Source organism: Podarcis pityusensis (assembly GCF_964106645.2).
Source record: "Podarcis pityusensis genome assembly, chromosome: 5".
NCBI lineage: Eukaryota > Metazoa > Chordata > Lepidosauria > Squamata > Lacertidae > Podarcis > Podarcis pityusensis.
In genome coordinates this window covers 18,473,167-18,492,381 of record NC_138032.1, presented here as the reverse complement: position 1 = coordinate 18,492,381, position 19,215 = coordinate 18,473,167, and positions in this window count along the sequence as shown.

Here is a 19,215-nt window from a genome sequence, read left to right as displayed (position 1 = left end):
TGCCCTATTCTTTGTGCTGAGGTACAAATATGGAGGAAGTGATGTACCCTTGGGGCAGAGCAGTAGGGTTGATGTGAAATTCCCTGACTTCACAAGAGAGTAACGCTCCTGGGGGGGAACAAAACATGACTTACTCTAAAAGTTTGTGAATATCCCCTTTTGTACTAGGACTTGCCGATCAGAAGGTCGGCGGTTCAAATCCCCGCAATGGGGTGAACTTCCATTGCTCGGCCCCTGCTCCTGCCAACCTAGCAGTTTGAAAACACATCAAAGTGCAAGTAAATAAACAGGTACCGCTCTGGCAGGAAGGTAAACGGCATTTCCGTGCGCTGCTCTGGTTCGCCGGAAGCAGCTTAGTCATGCTGGCCACATGACCCGGAAGTTGTATGCCGGCTCCCTCGGCCAATAAAGCGAGATGAGCGCCGCAACCCCAGAGTCGGTCATGACTGGACCTAATGGTCAGGGGCCCCTTTACCTTTACTACTTTTAATGGGAACAATTGAAATCCAGCGGAAGGTGGAGCCAGAACCAATGACAGGTGGAGCCGGCTCATTCTCATTTAGCCCCCTTGCCAAATTCTACAAAGGGTAACACTGAGAATAAGGAGGGGGAAGGTTACAGGCAGGGCAGCTCCCTAAGCTGATTGTAAGAAGGCAGGAAGGTGGGGCTGGCAGAGAGCAGACTGAGGTTGGTGGGACAGTGCCCCATTAGCTACAATGACCTTTTCTCCACTAGCTGAGCCACTGCACACCAGCAGCTGCCCATGGATCCTGAATGCGTCTTCTATTCACCACAGCCAGCATTAGCAAACATTGGATACACCCTGTTTGAGAGCATTTTTTGATGCTTTGCTTCAGGAATTGGGAACCTCAGGCCTTCTGAACTCCAACCTCCATTGACCATGATTCCTATGGTTGATGTTTAGGTCCAACATCTCGAGAATGAGAGGTTCCCCACCTCTGCCTTATCTGGTCTTAACAACATAAAGCAGTGTACTATGGTTACTTTTCAATTTACCATTGTATATGTCAGGAGGACATGTCTCTGAGAACTAAAACTATTTACAAATTAATGTTTGCTGCATAATGGGGGGGGGGGATTTGGATTTCTTAAAAAAAAATCATGGATCTCTAAAAACACATAGCAAAGACACACAAATGCCTTAATTACAGATTATTTTGCTGGTTTTACCTCTTTGTATGGGTGATTAAGCCCTGGAAATTGGTGTGATAAAGATTAAGTGCCTTAAAGACAGCACAATAATGACACTGGCTCTCAAATCAGGAAATTTGGTTGTGGTGGCAAATGAAAAATGGCCCCTGAGCGAACAATTGCACAATTCGGGTGATGAGCCATCTAATTGAATTATTTTTTATGCTAAAAACCCAAGTTACTCACCACTTCATTTTGCAAATGGGAATTAAGCCATATATATTTTGTGACACAGAAGAATGCTTAGTGGAGGGTTGGGGGGAGATTGTCCAATCAAGAGATTTTTTTGCTAATAATGTGCACAGAGGTTGTTAGCTCAGTTTCAGTTACCCGTTTAGCTGTAGAATACAAATGCCACACTTAATATTGGTGGAAAATGCTCCCCCAAATAAAAAATACATAGCTAATTCCAGCAGTGTTCAGAATTCCAGATTTACTGTATGAAGGGATGGAATTAGCATATGTACTCTTACATTGATGGTCATTTTGCTTGCCCTTTTGTAAGTGATGCCTGTTTCAAGACTGATAACCAATCAAGTCTTGCTTTGAGATCAAATCCTTATATATCAGTACTTCTCAGTTTTATATGTATTGAGAGTCTGGGGAGAACTACTTTGTGTTTCCAAAACTACATAGAATATCTTAAGAAAATTCAGAGGGGCAAAAAACAACAAAGCAAACAAAAAAGGATGGAGAAATCTGGGGACAAACCCTGAAGAGATGTATCTGCTGTAAATCCTACTCAGATTAAATTGATTAATAAGCATAACCAATGGTACTAGAGGAACTTGCAGATCTAATCTCAGAGTCTCTGTCTTGGTGGATCAGAGCAATGCTGTGGATATCATTTTGCTTTCAGTAAGGATTTAGATGAAGACCTCCATTTATCTCAGTGGGTCTGCTCTGAGTTAGTTGAAAACCACCCCATGACTTTAAAATATTAGATGCTTTATTTTAGGGCAATGGGTTGGACTGGATGGCCTCTTGGTCACTTCAGAGACATTAACCTTCTCATTTCCTGTGATTAATTTAACTTACAGCCTGTTATCCCCCCCCCCCCACTTCCCATACTCCATGCTTTGATTTTTATTGCAAAGTCTAAATGGTGATAGATTAGCAGCAAGCTCTGTTACTACTATACAATTTTACAATGGCTGCTTTTGATAGTGCCATATGTTAGCGGCTTATGGCGGCTCAGATCGGCAGCCGGATTGTATGTCATTCCCCTGTCTAGTTTCAAGTACTGGAATTATCAAAATGCAGGTCTCATAAACCCGAATCTCTGCATCAGAATATAAAATATGTCACACAGTAATGGGGAAGACGCAAGTAGCAAAGTTGTGAGAATGTGTGACGTTGAGAGAACAAGGCAGCAGTTGAACTGCCACCCTTGTGGTTGTATTCCCACTACAGACATTTGCTACATTATTCATGTATTCTAGTAGGCATGCAGGGCCACCATCTTCCTTAGATGTCCCTTCTACAGTATGAGGAAGGGTAGTTCAAGAGAGGCTTTTTTTTTTTTTTTTACAGTGGCACAAATACAGTGGTACCTCTAGCTATGAACTTAATTAGTTCCAGAGGTCCGTTCTTAACCTGAAACTGTTCTTAACTAGAGGCGTGTTTTTGCTAATGGGGCCTCTTGCTGCCATTGCGCCGCCGGCACACAATTTCTGTTCTCATCCTGGGGCAAAGTTCTCAACTTGAGGTACATTAACTCTTCCAGGTTAGCGGAGTTTGTAACCTGAAGCGTTTTGTAACCTGAGGCGTTTGTAACTCAAGGTACCACTGTATTGAGAAACTGCCTTTCTAGGGCAGAGTTATTATTTTATGTTGGTACTACAGAAGGGTAAATCCATATATTTAATTTTTGCAATCTACAATTTTGCATGAGTTTGCAGGGTTTTTCCTGCCCCCCCCAAGTCTTCATGAAAATTCAGCAGCATTTTGCTGTTAATATCTCCTAATATACACATTTTTGTGGGCATTTTCCCCCTAGCATAATGCATCCTTTTTCATGACTATATACATTTTTATGCACACTGTATGTGAACATATGCATTTTTGTACACATTGTTTGGTGGGAAAACTGCATTGCAAAACTTGAAGACATGAAAATCTTGAAGGATGACTGTGTCCTGGTTTGTGATTTGTTTTTGTTTTTTAAGTGTGAATTGCATTTTGGGTTTTTTCCTGGTAGCAGCAGAGGGCAGTGCCAGAACCAATGGGTTACATCCAATGTAGCACTAAGTTAAAATCAAACAACCCAAAAGTTACAATAAAAGCATGGCGTACAAACAGTACAATCAGGTTACAGCACTATCATAAAGCAATCCAAAGTAAAAGTCATCCAATTCAGAGCACCTCTGTATACACTCTCCATAAAGACACCTGGATGCCCAGAGGACAGAGAAGGGCAGTATTTCTACCCACATAGATGAGAAGGGGAAACTATGTTACAGCAAACTTACCATGCTTCACTGTCCCCCTGTCCACTCTTCTCTGTTGGATTACTTTTTTCAGATAAAGCAATTTCCTAATTTTTGTCAAACTGCTTGCTTTATAAAGGACGTTCTGCGCCTTTCCAGCATCTGGCTACTTGGATTCTAGCTGCAGCCAAGAGGAGGAATATTAGTTCTGCTTATAAACGACAAGTGTCCAGTGCCACCTTAAGGTTGGTGCATGAATCTTGTCAGATGTGGTAAGGAGAGGTGGATTATTCTTAAAGGCACACTCCTCCATTGTCCCCTGAGACAATCTGTCATTTGCCTGATGCGGCAAGTTCTTCTTATGTCTGTCGAACAAGCCTGCTTCTACTCTTGGAGGCTCCCTGCATGATTTCCCATGTTTCCACATCATGCAGGGAATGTCCACTCATAGAAGCAGGTTCCCCACAGTGGACAGCTCCCCATCCTGTTGCCATGCAATGGGGCTGGGGGCAGAACCAGCAGCCTTGTCCCCTGTCTCTCCACTCACGTGTCCTGTTTCTGCACCGCCATAATGTCCAAATAGGGCCATTGTCTAAATGGTTTTAGCATTTGTGTCTGTCAGTAAAACAAGTGAGATGCTGCTTAATGGAAATATTTCCTGTGGTGCGTATATTAGATTTACACATGAGCTACAATTTGCTCTTCTGTTTCCCAAAATAAAAATGTCAAGTCGATTCGGATTACACAGCAAATACCCTGGAATTTAATCAAGTTGCAGGTGAATGTACACCTAAGTAGATGCCTCCTTGGCATGATGTTTTATATCGCTATATAGTTCAATATCCCAATATAGCCAACAAAGTCATTTTTATCATTCAAATGTAAAATTATGAGCCCTATAGAATCAAGACCACATCTGGAGTATGCATTCTCTTCATGAGTTATTCTCTCTGTGGGATACAAATCATTTTCTCAGTAGAAAAATGTTCATTGTTTACTAATAAGCTGTTTTCTCTGCAGGAATAGAATGTTTCAGGTACTAGTGCATTTCAATATGTTCTCAAAATAAAAACATTATTCCCAGTGTTTTTGTGTGTGTGTCCTGGGGATTTTTTAAAGCAGTTCTGGGATTATTCTTTTGTTTTGGGATTTTCTCTGTCTCCCTTGTCCTTTTTGAAGACAAGACCATATGGAGAAGGGTTGGATATTAATCAAGTAATTAAAGAAATATCCTAATGGATTTGACCCAAAGGGCAATCCAGTTCAGCATCAAAGTGGCCAGAAGAATAGGCATAAGAAGTATGTTGCACTGAAACAACAAAAAGTCTTGCGGCTCCTTAAAGCGTTGCTAGACTGAATGTCATCTGTTGCATGAAGTGTCATCCTTTATTGCAAGTATATGCAATTACATTCTGACAGGAGATGGGGCAGGGGAATTGCACATGGTGAAGTCAGAGGGATATGAAATACATTGGGGGGAAATACAGAAATTGACAATTAGCTGAAGCTCCACAAGTTGGATATTCAGAAAGCAGGGTGCTAACACAATGCCAGGATATGTGTGTTATCATGAATCCTACTTTGCAAATAGTCACCAAGTTAAGCCAGCTAACTTCCACTTATCCCACATCATGTCTCCAACATCGCTTTGACCATGGCACTGCCAGAGTCTCACCAGCATAACATTACATCATTGGTAGCCCACCACCAGCATGGAGACATCTCTACGCTGGTGAACAAAATGTTCTGCCTGCAAAGTATTGTTCTCTTTTAAAAAAGGAGGTGCAAGAGCAATCTTATCCTGCAACCCGAGAATAAAATTGCTTTGTTAACTTTCTCTCTTTTTATTGAGATATGGGTTATTGCCTCCTATTTGCCAAGTAACTTTGGTTACAAGCGGTTGATGTGGAATAGCATGGAGATGCATACTCTCCTTATGTGGTTTGCTGGGGTGATTGACGAGTGAAAGGCATGAAGATGACCTCCTTGAGGCAAAGTTGACATCCTGTGATTCACTAGAAGAAATGTAAATGGGGTGATTTCACATAAGTAAATGAGGCTCAAACGATGCATGTGGTTCCTGCGGTGAATGAAACATCCCTCATTGAGACAAATCAGATGTATACTCCTTGCTGATGTTTCTATATGTTTTTCTAGGACCAGATGGTATTCTGAGTTATGAGGTAGATAAAAAGAGGGGAAATGTTATTTACGACCTCAAACAAGGTTAAAATAAAGGAGAGAAGTATAATAAATCAGTAAATGGAACATTAGTAAGATGGTACCTACACATAGAAAAGGTCATATGGTAGACATTCTAATTAGCACCAAAAAAAGAAAAGAGTTTGAAGAAGCATGAGCGATAAATGCCAAATAAAAGAAATCAGAGTGATATAGCATGGGGGTAAGTTGAAAAAGAGAGGCAGGAAGAGTGCAGAGTAAGAGAACGAGAAAGAGAGCAAGGAGAAAGGGCTGGAAAAACCCCCGAAACTTTTTACTGCTTTGTTGAGCAAGTCAGGCTAGAAAAATATAGATGAAACAAGCAGGAAACCAGGGCAAAAGGTAATTCATTGCTTTAGAAAGTGACATTGATGCTAATAGCAAAAGGTTCAGTGAATGTTGAACACATCACATTCCTGAATAGTAGCTCTGGGCATTTTACAGGCACTGGTCATAACAACAGCAGAAATATCCTCCAAAGTGAGCGTGCTATTCATGAAATTGACCAGAGCTAAGGAGAATCTGGGAAGAACGAGGCAGAACACCAAGTAGAAATGAGGGTTAGTTCAAGTAAGCACAGAAACAGACATAATTGTAACAAATGTAGAAATGGTGGCTACAGTTCAGTGTGGAGTGGGCCAGTGGTTAATTTCATGAAGGAGATTTGCTAGGCCTTGCATTTCCATGGAAATGACACCTTCTGACGCTGAAGTCCTACCTTTGCAGCACAGAGGCATGGGGCTAGCATGCTGGTACTTAATCGTGAAGGACGTTTGCTTCGTATGAGCTCGGAAGGAGTCTGTGCCAACATTAGAGATTGGTTCACTTAAGCCTCCTTGGTGTGATGTATTTGCATGTGGAAGGGGAGTTGGGATTGTGCTCCCAGCCTGATCTTCTATGTCACATGCCCATTAGCCCCACCCCAATGCATAAACTGGCCCCACCCACCAGAAACCACACAGTAGGCGCCTGTATGTGTGCATTCAGATTCATAGGCGTAGGGGCCCTGTATATGAGCAAAAGCCTAATTGGCTAGGGTTCCTGCTCACATGGAGGAAGCCCCAAACAGGCTCCTTCATTCAGTTGCAACACACGCATCTGCTAGGGACATGGCCACTGTGTGCATCAGCATGCAGCGGGCATGGCTAGTGGACATGATCTTGCGCTCACACATTCCTTGAATGTGTAATTATCAGCGGCATTGGAGGTTCATACACACCAAGGTGCATGAACCCCCAAAGCAACGGATCATCAGCAGGGCCGTGTTAAGCATATGCGGCGCCGGGGTGCAAAAATCTGCCCAGCGCCCCCCTTTCTGGATGGAGCTGCTGGGGCCGGAGCTCAGTCGGATGCCGGGGGTTAGTGACAGGGAGGGGGTTACAAATCAAATAAAATGGCCAAGGACTCCACTTTATCACCTGTGTTGCCCTCCCTGCTCACATGTTGCCCTCCGTCTCCAGCAAGGTGCCTAAAATTTGGGAGGCAGAGAAAGGGAAGGAGGAAAGTTTAGGCTGGCGGCTGCCTGGGTACCCAAGTGGCAAGCTTCTGCGGGCGGCTTGCGAAAGCCCATCCGGGGACCCAGAGCGCCAGCTCGCTTTAGTTCCACGGCACCGCGGCACTTTAAGACTTTGACGACGACTCCGCCATCAGACGCTGGGCAGGAGGGCGGGGGTTGGGGTAGAGAGCTGCCCACAGCAGAAGAGCCTGCCACGGCGCTCCAACCGACGGGCAGGCTCTTCCCCGGACTCAACTCTCAGGCCCTGGACTCTTGGCCTGGCGCCCCTGAGAGCCTGGCGCCCGGATGCCCCGCACCCCTAGTGCCTATAGGTAAGACGGTCCTGATCATCAGTTCTTCTACCATGTAAAGAACGGAATGCAAGATAAAAAAGAAAAGAAAAACAGAGGCAAACTTTGCTCCCCCCCAATATAATATTTGTGGGGGCTGCCTCCCCCCCAAGTTGATGGGCATTGCCATTCAAATGGTGTGTGCATGCCACATCTTGTGACTGATTATGTAGGGTGAGGCTTACCTGCCCCCCAATATTTTATTCAGGTTGGCACTCCTGATCACCAGTGGTCCCTGCCCATGTGCTGGGTGCTGGTGCCAGGTCTAACTGCAAAGTATGATTATTTGTAATGGAACGCAAGTATCTCGAATACTGGTGGGAGCATAACTGTGTTGCAGGGAAATTGCTGCAAGTAAATTTCACCTGTGCTAAATTCACTGACAGTAATCTCAATGATTAACATATGTACACTTTTATTAATACTATTAGAAGATAGAAACGTTGATGCTAAGATGAAGTTTAATCTCTTGCTTTAAAAAAAAACCCCTCACAAAGCTTCCATAGGATGCTCTGAGGGTTTCGGATAAGAATCTGAGCCTCGAAGGGCTCCATACACTTTCCATTTCCTCCTCTGTTCTCTCCTTGCTATCTTCAATAGAACAGTAGAAAATCTCACTTAACTCAAGACAAATTGGCTGCAGCATTTGCAGAAGTGAAGTGAATGTAAAAGTATAAAATGATATCAAAGAACAGGCAGATAACCATGTTTGCTGACTTTCCAAATTACTTTCAGGTGGCTTGGTACATTTCAGCTAAGAAGTAAGTTTTGCAAAATGTATTACATTACTTTTGAGGTCATTTTCTTGTATTATAGTTAGGGGAGGGGGGGAGCACCCAAAAAACCCCACCTGATCCAATTTCCACTGTAGTCAGATGTACATTACGCATAGAAAATGCGAAACAGCAGGGGGTACAATTCCTGGAGGGCAGACGTACTTTTGTGGGAGCAAATTGAACCTGCCGTTGAAATACAACAAGAGCAAATCATATTCGCCTGGGCTCTCAACATGCTGATTGTGAGCACTAATCAAGTAGCTGGAGGCACAAAAGCACAGCTTACTAGCAAGCAACATACAGGGAGATTGGTTTCAAGCTCACCTTAATAAACCTGTACCAGTGTGTGCCAGCCTCTGCACAGGGCTGTCGGCTTAAAAATCTGTGGCTTTGTTGCCTGGAGTATTCCATATACATGATTTAGCAATAATGAACCTGCCCCTCATGGTCAAATCATTACACTGGACTTCCAGCCTCTTTGTGCTCCTGACAGACGTCGTGAGATGTGTAAACCCTATTGGGATTGATAGAGGGCGAGAGAACCTGGCAAAGTTTCTGGAAACAAGAGGCCTATGGATAGAGGAGGATTTAGGCGAGAAAAATCAATGGGCACAAAAGAGAGAGGGAGAGGGAAAAGGCACTCCAGGAGGCCTGACCTTTGTGCTCTAATGAAAGAACCTCAATGATGTTGTTGTTGTTGTTGTTATTATTATTATTATTATTATTATTATTATTATTATTATTACCCCACCCATATGCTCTGGGCGGCTTCCAATCGAATAGTAAAAACAATACAGCATCAGACATTAAAAACTTCAGTTGTCTTTTAAAATTAAAATAGTTGTTTATTGCCTTGACATCTGCTGGGAGGGCGTTCCACAGTTTGGGCGCCACTACCAAGAAAGCCCTCTGCCTGGTTCCCTGTAACCTCAGGGAAGTGCCAGAAGGGCCTCAGCGCTGGACCTCAGTGTCCGGGCTGGACGATGGGGGTGGAGATGCTCCTTCAGGTATACAGGACTGAGGCCATTTACGGCTTTAAAAGTCAGCACCAACACTTTGAATTGTGCTCAGAAAACGTACTGGGAGCCAATGTAGGTCTTTCAGGACCAGTGTTATGTGGTCTTGGCAGCCACTCCCAGTCACCAGTCTAGCTGCCGCATTCTGGATTAATTGCAGTTTCCGAGTCACCTTCAAAGGTAGCCCCATGTAGAGTGCATTGCAGTAGTCCAAGTGGGAGATAAATGGAAGGTCCAATAAGCTTGGGGAGATACGGGGCTCTTCATAGTTTTCCAAAGATGAAGCAACCGAAAGTGGAAATGCAGAGGGGGCCTCTAAAAAGACGGGTACCGTGAGTATTAGCAACACAGTGCTCACTGGGAAAGTAGGGAAGTGACTTTGTGGACAAATAAATGAACAGGGCCTCACTTTGGCCAATATCATTTGCTTGCAAGATGACTGCAGGCCAAAGGCACATGGCTTCCTTGGTTGTTTAACAGTCACCTATTCTGCCTCATCCTCTGGGCTTCACTCCAGTTCGGTGCTCGGGTATTCAAAACCAGTCAATCTCCACTTCTCCATCTGCATACCCTCCAACATTTCTCATGATGATGATGATGATGACGACGACAAGAAGAAGAAGAAGAAGAAGAAGAAGAAGAAGAAGAAGAAGAAGAAGAAGAAGAATTTTATTTATACCCCATCCATCTGACTGGGTTGCCCCAGCCGCTCTAGGCAGCTTACAACACATATAAAAACATAATAAAATAGTAAACTTTAAAAAACTTCCCTATACAGTGGACGCTCGGGTTGCGAACGTGACCCGTGCGGGATGCACGTTTGCAACCCGCAGCGGTGCGTCTGTGCACGTGCGCGTCGCTATTCGGCTCTTCTGCACATGCGCAAAGCATAATTTAGTGCTTCTGCAGATGCGCAACTGCCGAAACCTGGAAGTAACCCATTCCAGTACTTCCGGGTTTCAGCGGTCCGTAACCCGAAAAAACACAACCTGAAGCGTCTGTAACCTGAGGTATGACTGTACAGGGCTGCCTTCAGATGTCTTCTAAAGATTGTGTAGTTACTTATCTCCTTAGCTTGGGGGTCGCATAATTTCATACCCTCCAACATTTTTTCTGATGAAAATAAGGACAGACTAAGGAAAAGTGGGACATTCCAGGATCAAATCAGAAACTAGAACGGCTTCTGTAAATCTAGGACTGTCCCTGGAATACAGGTACACTTCGAGGGTCTGCATCTGGTTTCTTTTCGGATCTGTCATCTCCCTATCCCATAACATAATGCCTTGTAGGGACATCCAGTTTTTTATGATGATGTTTGTGTGTGTGTGTGTGAGAGAGAGAGAGAGAGAGAAAGAGAGAGAGAAAGAGAGAGAGAATATGTATATTTTAAAAAGCAACAATTTCTCTATCCTCTTTCAAGTGTGAGCCTGTAATAACCTTTTGAAATGGTTGCATTTGATTGCCTCCTATATGCTACTGGTCCTGTCAGAAAGCAAATTACCTCTTTGTACACCCAAGCTGATAGAAAGATCTCCTTGCGTCTGCAATAACTTTTTCCTCCAGCAAGTTTTATTTTAATTAAGTTTAGGAAACAGTGTTCAATTATATCTTCTTTACATCAGACTACAAAGTGTATATGATTGGGCTTTTATCTTTTAGACTAGAATAATGTGGCATGCCTATGACATTGATTTTGAACACATTTGATTAGCATAGTTCCAACCCTGTACATTCATAATGTATTTTCTTAGCACAGATAACTTAGCATAAAACATTAGCTCAAACAATGCACCTTTAAACTCAAAATATAGTTAACCACCCACCCAACATCTCTCCCCAGATTTTGCTAGTATTAGAAGAAAAATAATTTTAAAATTGAATCAAAATTGGGTTAACAGGACTAATTTTATTTTTACCTAGGTGTTTTGTTAGTGGCAGATCCACATGAAGAAATCCAACTATTTACTGGTTTTGACCAAGCCACATTTTCTATGCTAGCTTTCTTCTGAAATGCTTTTTCTAGATGCAAATATCTTGTACGTCACTTTCCAAATACGTTCCCTAAGGGTGGCGCTGTGGGTTAAACCACAGAGCCTAGGGCTTGCCGATCAGAAGGTCGGTGGTTCGAATCCCCACAACGGGATGAGCTCCTGTTGCTGGCTCCCTGCTCCTGCGAACCTAGCAGTTCAAAAGCACATCAAAGTGCAAGTAGATAAATAGGTACCGCTCTGGCGGGAAGGTAAACGGCATTTCCGTGCACTGCTCTGGTTCACCAGAAGCGGCTTTGTCATGCTGGCCACATGACCCGGAAGCTGTACGCCGGCTCCCTTGGCCAATAAAGCAAGACGAGCGCAGCAACCCCAGAGTCATCTGCGACTGGACCTAACGGTCAGGGGTCCCTTTACCTTTACCATTATATAAGACTCAATGTGAGTACTCTTGGGAACACTCAATGACATGGATCAACGACATTGAGCAGAAAATTTTCACATTTATTAAGGCTGTCGATCCCAAGCACAAGAGGTCTTACTTCTGAGCAAACACGAACAGCATAGAAAAAGAAGCACATTCCAACCGAACATAACATATGCACTATATTGCATATAATATATGTAATATATGCTAATATAAAATCTAGCATTTGCTAAACTTGAGAGCAAAACTTTTGCTTTGTGGTAGTTTCGGTAATACTCTTTGGCTTAATCCAGCCTTGTTATCTCTATGCAGAAAGAAGTTGCTCTCTGGGTTCTGGGAGACCAGTGCAGAGGAGAGCTTGTCAAAGCTGGAGGGGCAGACCCCCAGACTTCTTCAACAGCCTAACTGATCTTTGCCTCTTGGCCTCCCTCATCCCATTCTCCTGCTTCAGCTTCCAGCTCTGATTCTGGACTGCTCTCTGCCACAGACTCTCCCTGCTCACTAAGCCCTGTTACATTTTCGGCTTCTGACACTTCCTCTTCCCAGTCTTCTCATCTTCTCCCTCTGACCACTCATTGTCATCCACCACCGATCCCTGGGCTCTGGGCCTTCTTTCCTTGGAGGTTCTCCAGCTGGTTTCTCCCACTATTCCTCTGCATCCAGCCAGTCCCTGACAGGAACAAACCCCCCTGTGATTGGCTCCCTGTTGGCCTCCCTGCCTTTCTCCCTACCAGTCCCAGCCACCAGCCACCACTGCAGTTATCTTACCTGCACACTCGCAGATAGCAGGTGAATGGTACACAAGTACTGCAGGGTTAATGAGCTTGCTTTGGGAGGTAAATATATCTGGTACGAGTTTGTTATCAGAGTTAGCCATTGATCCCACTATTTTAGCAATTTGCCTACATCCCTCATAGAATGTGGTATTCCTTTGCGGTGAATCATGGCAACCTCCCCTCCTCAGATATTTACAGTTGCACTTATCATGTGAGTTATAGAGCTCTTAGTGCCCGCACAGAATTAAGTGTCAGATAAAATCAGGGCCAGTGTTTAATGGCATGAAATACACTTAACCACAGGGATTTCTTGATGTTGAATTCCAGCTCAGAAAGCTGAAATGAGCATGGAGCTTATATTCAGACACCAATAATTGCATTAATTTTCCAAGACATTTATTGGTTGGCGGTAGGGCATGCTGAGCTTAATAAAATCAAGCAAAGCATTAGAATGTGATATTTATTGAGTATTAGTCTTATTTGTTGTATTTTTCCCTCAATGTAGTATATGCTGATTGTATAGTTTTTAATCCTACCCAGCCTAAAGATTACAATTTTATTTTTTTAAAAAAAGAAGAGAGCATTTAATGATTTCAGAATACATGCTTCTTCATACCCGGCTGCCTATTAAGAACATAAGAAGAGCCTGCTGGATCATGCCCATGGATCATGTCTAGTCCAACATCATGTTCCTACACTGGACAACCAGGTGTCTTTGGGAAGCTCCAAAAAGGAACCTGAGAGGACAGGGCTCCTGAACCTTTAACAGTAAGACCTTTTTAAATTTTCTCTGCTACACAATAGGGTGGGAGCCCTGTCCTCTTCTTGGTCATCCTAACAGTTAGCAAGCAGCAGACAGCACCATTCTCCTGGCCTCCATCGAGGTGAGTCATGTCAGTACAATAGGACAGAGAGTGGAGGTCCATGGTGGCAAGGTTGGTGCTGTGCAAACCACACTAGCAGAAATGCCAGATTTGATTTACCAGCATATTTGCATGCTGGATGGAGGTCAGGTGAGTGATACCACAATGTTAAATAATAATAATATCAATAATAATAATAATAATAATAATAATAATTCGATAAAACATCAAACATTCAAAACTTCCCTAAACAGGGCTGCCTTCACATACCTTCTAAAAGTCAGATAGTTGTTTATTTCCTTGACATCTGATGGGGGGCATTCCACAAGACGGGCTCCACAACCGAGAAGGCCCCCTGCCTGGTTCCCTGTAGCTCCATTTCTTGGAGTGAGGGAACCTCCAGAAGGCCCTCGGAGCTGGACTTTAGTGTCCAAGCTGAACAACGAGGGTGAAGATGCTCCTTCATGTATACTGGGCCAAGGCCGTTTAGGGCTTTAAAGGTCAGCACCAACACTTTGAATTGTGCTCGGAAACATACTGCCTCAGCCCTGTATACCTGAAGGAGCATCTCCACCCCCATCATTCAGTCCAGACAATGAGGTCCAGCTTTGAGGGCCTTCTGGTGGTTCCCTTACTGTGAATAGTGAAGTGGCAGGGATCCAGGCAGAGGGCCTTCTCAGTAGTAGTACCCACCCTGTGTAACACCCTCCCACCAGATGTCATGGAGATCTACACAACTTATCTGAAGGCAGCCCTGTATAGCGACGTTTTTTAAAAGTTTAATGTTTTATTATGTTTTTATATGTGTTGGAAGCTGCCCAAAGTGCAACCCACCCAGATGAGTGGAGTATTATTATTATTATTATTGCTGGCCATTTATCCATTACATGATTTCTCTTCTCATTTTTGTGTGTTTTTTTGGGATGACCAAATTGACCCTTTGAGAATGATGCAAAATTGTAGCATGCAACAAAAACAAACAGGGAGATTGGCAGCAGCTCCAGTTATTTTCCCAATTAAATGGATAACTTCAAATCTTCCAAAACGGTCACACTAATTGAAGCAACTCTTGATCAGTCTGTGTAGCTTTAAGCTTGTAATCATTCAGCATACATCCACTGCCTTTCAGCTTGGCATTCAATACAACACTGTTTTAATTTTGTTTGATTGTAATATCTAAAGATTTCCAAGCCAAATCAAATAATACTGGAGATGACAGACATCTTGCCAAGAGCCGGCTGTTATTTTGAACTTCACAGAAAATGGTCTATTCATAATTAAAATACTTCAGCTTCTTTAGGAGAGCCAGATTCAAGTTGTTCAAAGGTGCCCAAACAAATATTTACATGAATTCGTTCAAATACCATTTTCTGCATTAAAAAAAGGAAGTGCTTACAATTCAGGGAAGGGCCATGGCTCTGTGGCAGATCATGTGCTTTGCATGCAGAAGGCTCCAGGTTCAAACCCCAGCATCTCCACAAAGGACCAAGAGAGCCCCCTGTCTGGAACTCTGGAAAGCGCCTGTCAATCAGTGTAGACAATACTGAACTTGATAGACCAATGGCTTGACTCCTTTGCTCCTAACCTATTGTTTCTCTGGCCACATTAATGATGTTCACACATGCACTAGTGTAGAAGGAAATACAGTTGCTTCTTTTTTTAAAAAAAGATTTTTTGAAATTGCTTCAACAAGAATTGTACAGGGTTACAGACTTCTTCCATTTAAGCCAGTGCAAAATTATTATTTCCAGCTTCAAAAAGGGCAGGATAAAATTCTAAATATGATAGCACTGATTTGGGGCCTCATCATTATCTGAGATGATAATTGACTTGTATCTCATTAAGCATGCTCCTCTCACCAATTTTTTTTTTTTAAATCCAAAGTTTTTAAACATAGGTAAAGGGACCCCTGACCGTTAGGTCCAGTCGCAGACGACTCTGGGGTTGCGGCGCTCATCTCGCTTTATTGGCCGAGGGAGCCGGCGTACAGCTTCCGGATCATGTGGTCAGTATGACTAAGCCACTTTTGGCAAACCAGAGCAGCGTACAGAAATGCCGTTTACCTTCCTGCCAGAGCAGTACCTATTTATCTACTTGCACTTTGACGTGCTTTTGAACTGCTAGGTTGGCAGGAGCAGGGACCGAGCAACGGGAGCTCACCCTGTCGCGGGGATTCGAACCGCCAACCTTCTGATCGGAAAGTTCTAGGCTCTGTGGTTTAACCCACAGCGCCACCCGCGTCCCTTTTTTAAACATAGCACCCAACAATTTATATCTGCAGATCCCACTGATTTCATAGAAACTTTGGTTAACCGTGCTTAAGGTTACATCTGATAACATTGGTCTGGACCTGGCCAGTATCTTTCCATTTGCTGCAAGGGGTTTTGGGTAGTGTTTACCTATTTAGTCATTTTTATTTTTTTTAACCCTCCTGGTTCAAGGTCAAAGTTATCTGAAGTTGGCTCAAGCGCCACCAAGCATAGAAACTGGAAGCTAGGGCTGATGCCTTAAGAAACATGCCCTGTGATCAGCAATGATGTTGTGCAATGTCACAATTTCTGCTTGCTTACAGCTTCCCCTCTGGGCACCTACACTTTTCCTTAGCCTTTCAAAACCAAACCCAGATGGGGAGCGTTGAGCGCCTGATATCAGAAAAGATGCCCCAAATGTCAGTGAGGGTCATAATATGCCTGGGAGCTCTCCAGGGGATTCACTTATATTTCAAACTCCCCAATTCTGAACACTGGCTACATTACTAGTGTGAGATCATGGCATAAATTATTCCAACTTTTTCCTGTTTTGTTACTATCTACCTATATTCCAGCTGACCCACTTTGCAAATAAAGTCTCCTCCAAAGTGTCTAGTTATGGAGATCCCTGCTGTGTACATATATACAGACACTTGTAAGAGTAAATTAAGCAGACATTTGCTCTTAATAAAATTAAGACTGCATCAAGCCTTAAGTACTCCCAAGGTTCAATCTTCTTTCGGACTACTTCCAAAAAATCAGTTCTCGGTCCAGTCCTGGGGCTGTTTACAATCCATATAATAAGACAGGGGATAAACACACACACTTCATTGCCCCTCAAATAACTGTGGGTAGTTTAAATATGCATCTAGATACAAGTTGTGCAGGCTAGGCTTCTCTTTGTCTTTGTCTCAGATCTTAATTGGTTTAATTCAAATTATCTTGAAAGACAGATTAAAAAGGGGGGGAAATTGGCTGTCTGGGAACTGTGAAATAGGGTAGCAAAAATCCTGAAATATTATTTAGTCAGTGACCTTGTACTAAGCAATGTCACACCATTAATAGGAATATTGTCTTTATTTTGGGTCCTCTTTTCACCTTGGGAAGGGAAAAAAAAGGAGTATAGATGGCATGGATACTGACAAGGGCAAATTTGATTGGGAGAACAAGAATGGGGACTTGCACTCGATAACAGATTCTTTTAAAAGGGGGGGGGGGATTACTTCAAAATGGACAAACAAGAAAAGGTGAGGGAAAGCACATTGTCCCTGAGATTTTGAATTATTGGAAATTTTGGTTAAAACTTCCATATGTTCCTTTCTAGTCTAGTGCTCATTAATAGTTCCTGCAGGTAATGAATCCTGCCTTCTTCCCTTGAGGATAAAAAGGGGAGTCTGAGTGTGTGTAGGGACTAACCTACTGTATAAATCTAAGATTTACAGCCATTGCTCTGCCTATTTCCCCCCTCTGGCCTCCCCCACACTGGCGTGTGGTCCACATAAGGTTACCTAATAGGGAAGCCACTTTCTGGATGTAATCTGCTCTGGGTTTCCCCACAAACCAGAGCGGCGCATGGGGGTACAGAAGGAGGAAAGGAAGGAGAAGTTCCATTCCAGTCCTGCAATGATGATTTAGCTGGATTCAGCCCAGTGAGCGTTTCCAGTTGCTCTCTGCCCCACTCCTCTGGGACCATCACAAAGAGCTGGTGCCTTTGGGACACTGCCAAAGGGAAGGGAACCCCTTGGGATCATCCTTTGAAGGATCCAAATCACAGACCCAGAAACTCTGCTCTGCTGCAGTCAGAGAGATGAGCAGCAGCTACAGCATAGTTTGTGTTCTCAATATTGTTATGCTGAATATGCAGTGTTAGTGTTCTTGTATTTCTGTGTTTTTTGAAAAGTGGGATATAAATATTAAATAATCTGATCCCATTTATAGAGAGTCTTTGATCTGGATATACCAAGTACTGAAACAGGGATCTTTTACATGTGGATAATGTGTTCTGGCATCAAGCTGTGCCCCTCGCCCCTAACATGTGTAAGGTAAAGGTAAAGGGACCCCTGACCATAAGGTCCAGTCATAGCCGACTCTGGGGTTGCGGTGCTCATCTCACTTTATTGGCCGAGGGAGCTGGCGTACAGCTTCCGGGTCATGTGGCCAGCATGACTAAGCTGCTTCTGGCGAACCAGAGCAGCACACGGAAATGCCGTTTTCCTTCCTGCCGGAGTGGTATCTATTTATCTACTTGCACTTTGACATGCTAAGCCAGTGGTTAATGGAGGGGTGGCAGTCGACAAATGTATTCTAGGCATTGAAAACAGGGTTGAATGGTAGACACTGCTTACTCCTGACTCAGAATGGGACATCCTTGCTTGGTATACATTTCATAGCTGTTTAGAGTAGCTATTTGTTAGTTTGAAAATTAGAAAGTATTCTAGGTGACAGCTTTCATTTTATCACGTTATGTTGGTGACAGTTCCTTATGCTCTTCTTCTTATCATATTCTTCAGATATTTCTAATTATGAGCATTAGGCACACATCTGCATTGTTGAGATGGGAGCAGAGTTGAGAAAGAAACCCATTTTGCCTTGACAACCCTAGGTGAAACATATTTTGAAAATCTAAGCTATTTCTCTCTCCTCTTTGGGAAAAGAGCATAGTGAGTTATCAGCTGAGGTTTCAGCCAGGTCACTTTCCAACTATGAATTAAACATTTTCTGTGCACAAATCATTCTCTTTCATGGCACCTAATTGAAAGGTTACTAAGATGGCCAACAAAGGTGAAGATCTTTGTAGAGTTTTTTTGGAGATAAAGCACATCCCTTGGAAAATAAATGAAGGAAGCAGCTGTGAGTAGGAGACACAGAAGCAGACAAAAGAATGGAAAATATGCGCAGAAGTCTATAGCATGAATTAAACTTAACTATTTTGGAGTTTTAAAAGGTTCTTCTTCTTTTTTTAACATAGCCAGTATGATCTAAGAATAAACAAGCATGGGACTGGACCTGTCATGTGTACTAAAGTGCCTAATGACTGCATTGTAGCAAATGTCTTAAGAGAATTAAGCATAGGGCAAGGGTAGCCAATGTGGTGGTGTCTAGATTTTTGTGTACTTCAACTCCCATCAACCCCATCCAGGGTGTCCAGTGGTCAAGAATTATGGGAGTTGTAGTGCCCAATATGAAGACCTTCCTCTTCTAGCAAGCCTTTCAAGTCTTGATCTCTCCCAGTCTGCATCCGAATTGGGACTGTTTTCTAAAGATACACAAACACACACACACACACACACACACACAATCACGTGTGTGTTTGCTGTCCTGAGCTCCTTTGAGAGGAGTGGGATATCAAACAAACAAACTTCTGCAGGGCACCTTGTTGCCTACTCCTGGCACTGAGGATGGTTTCAAGACAGG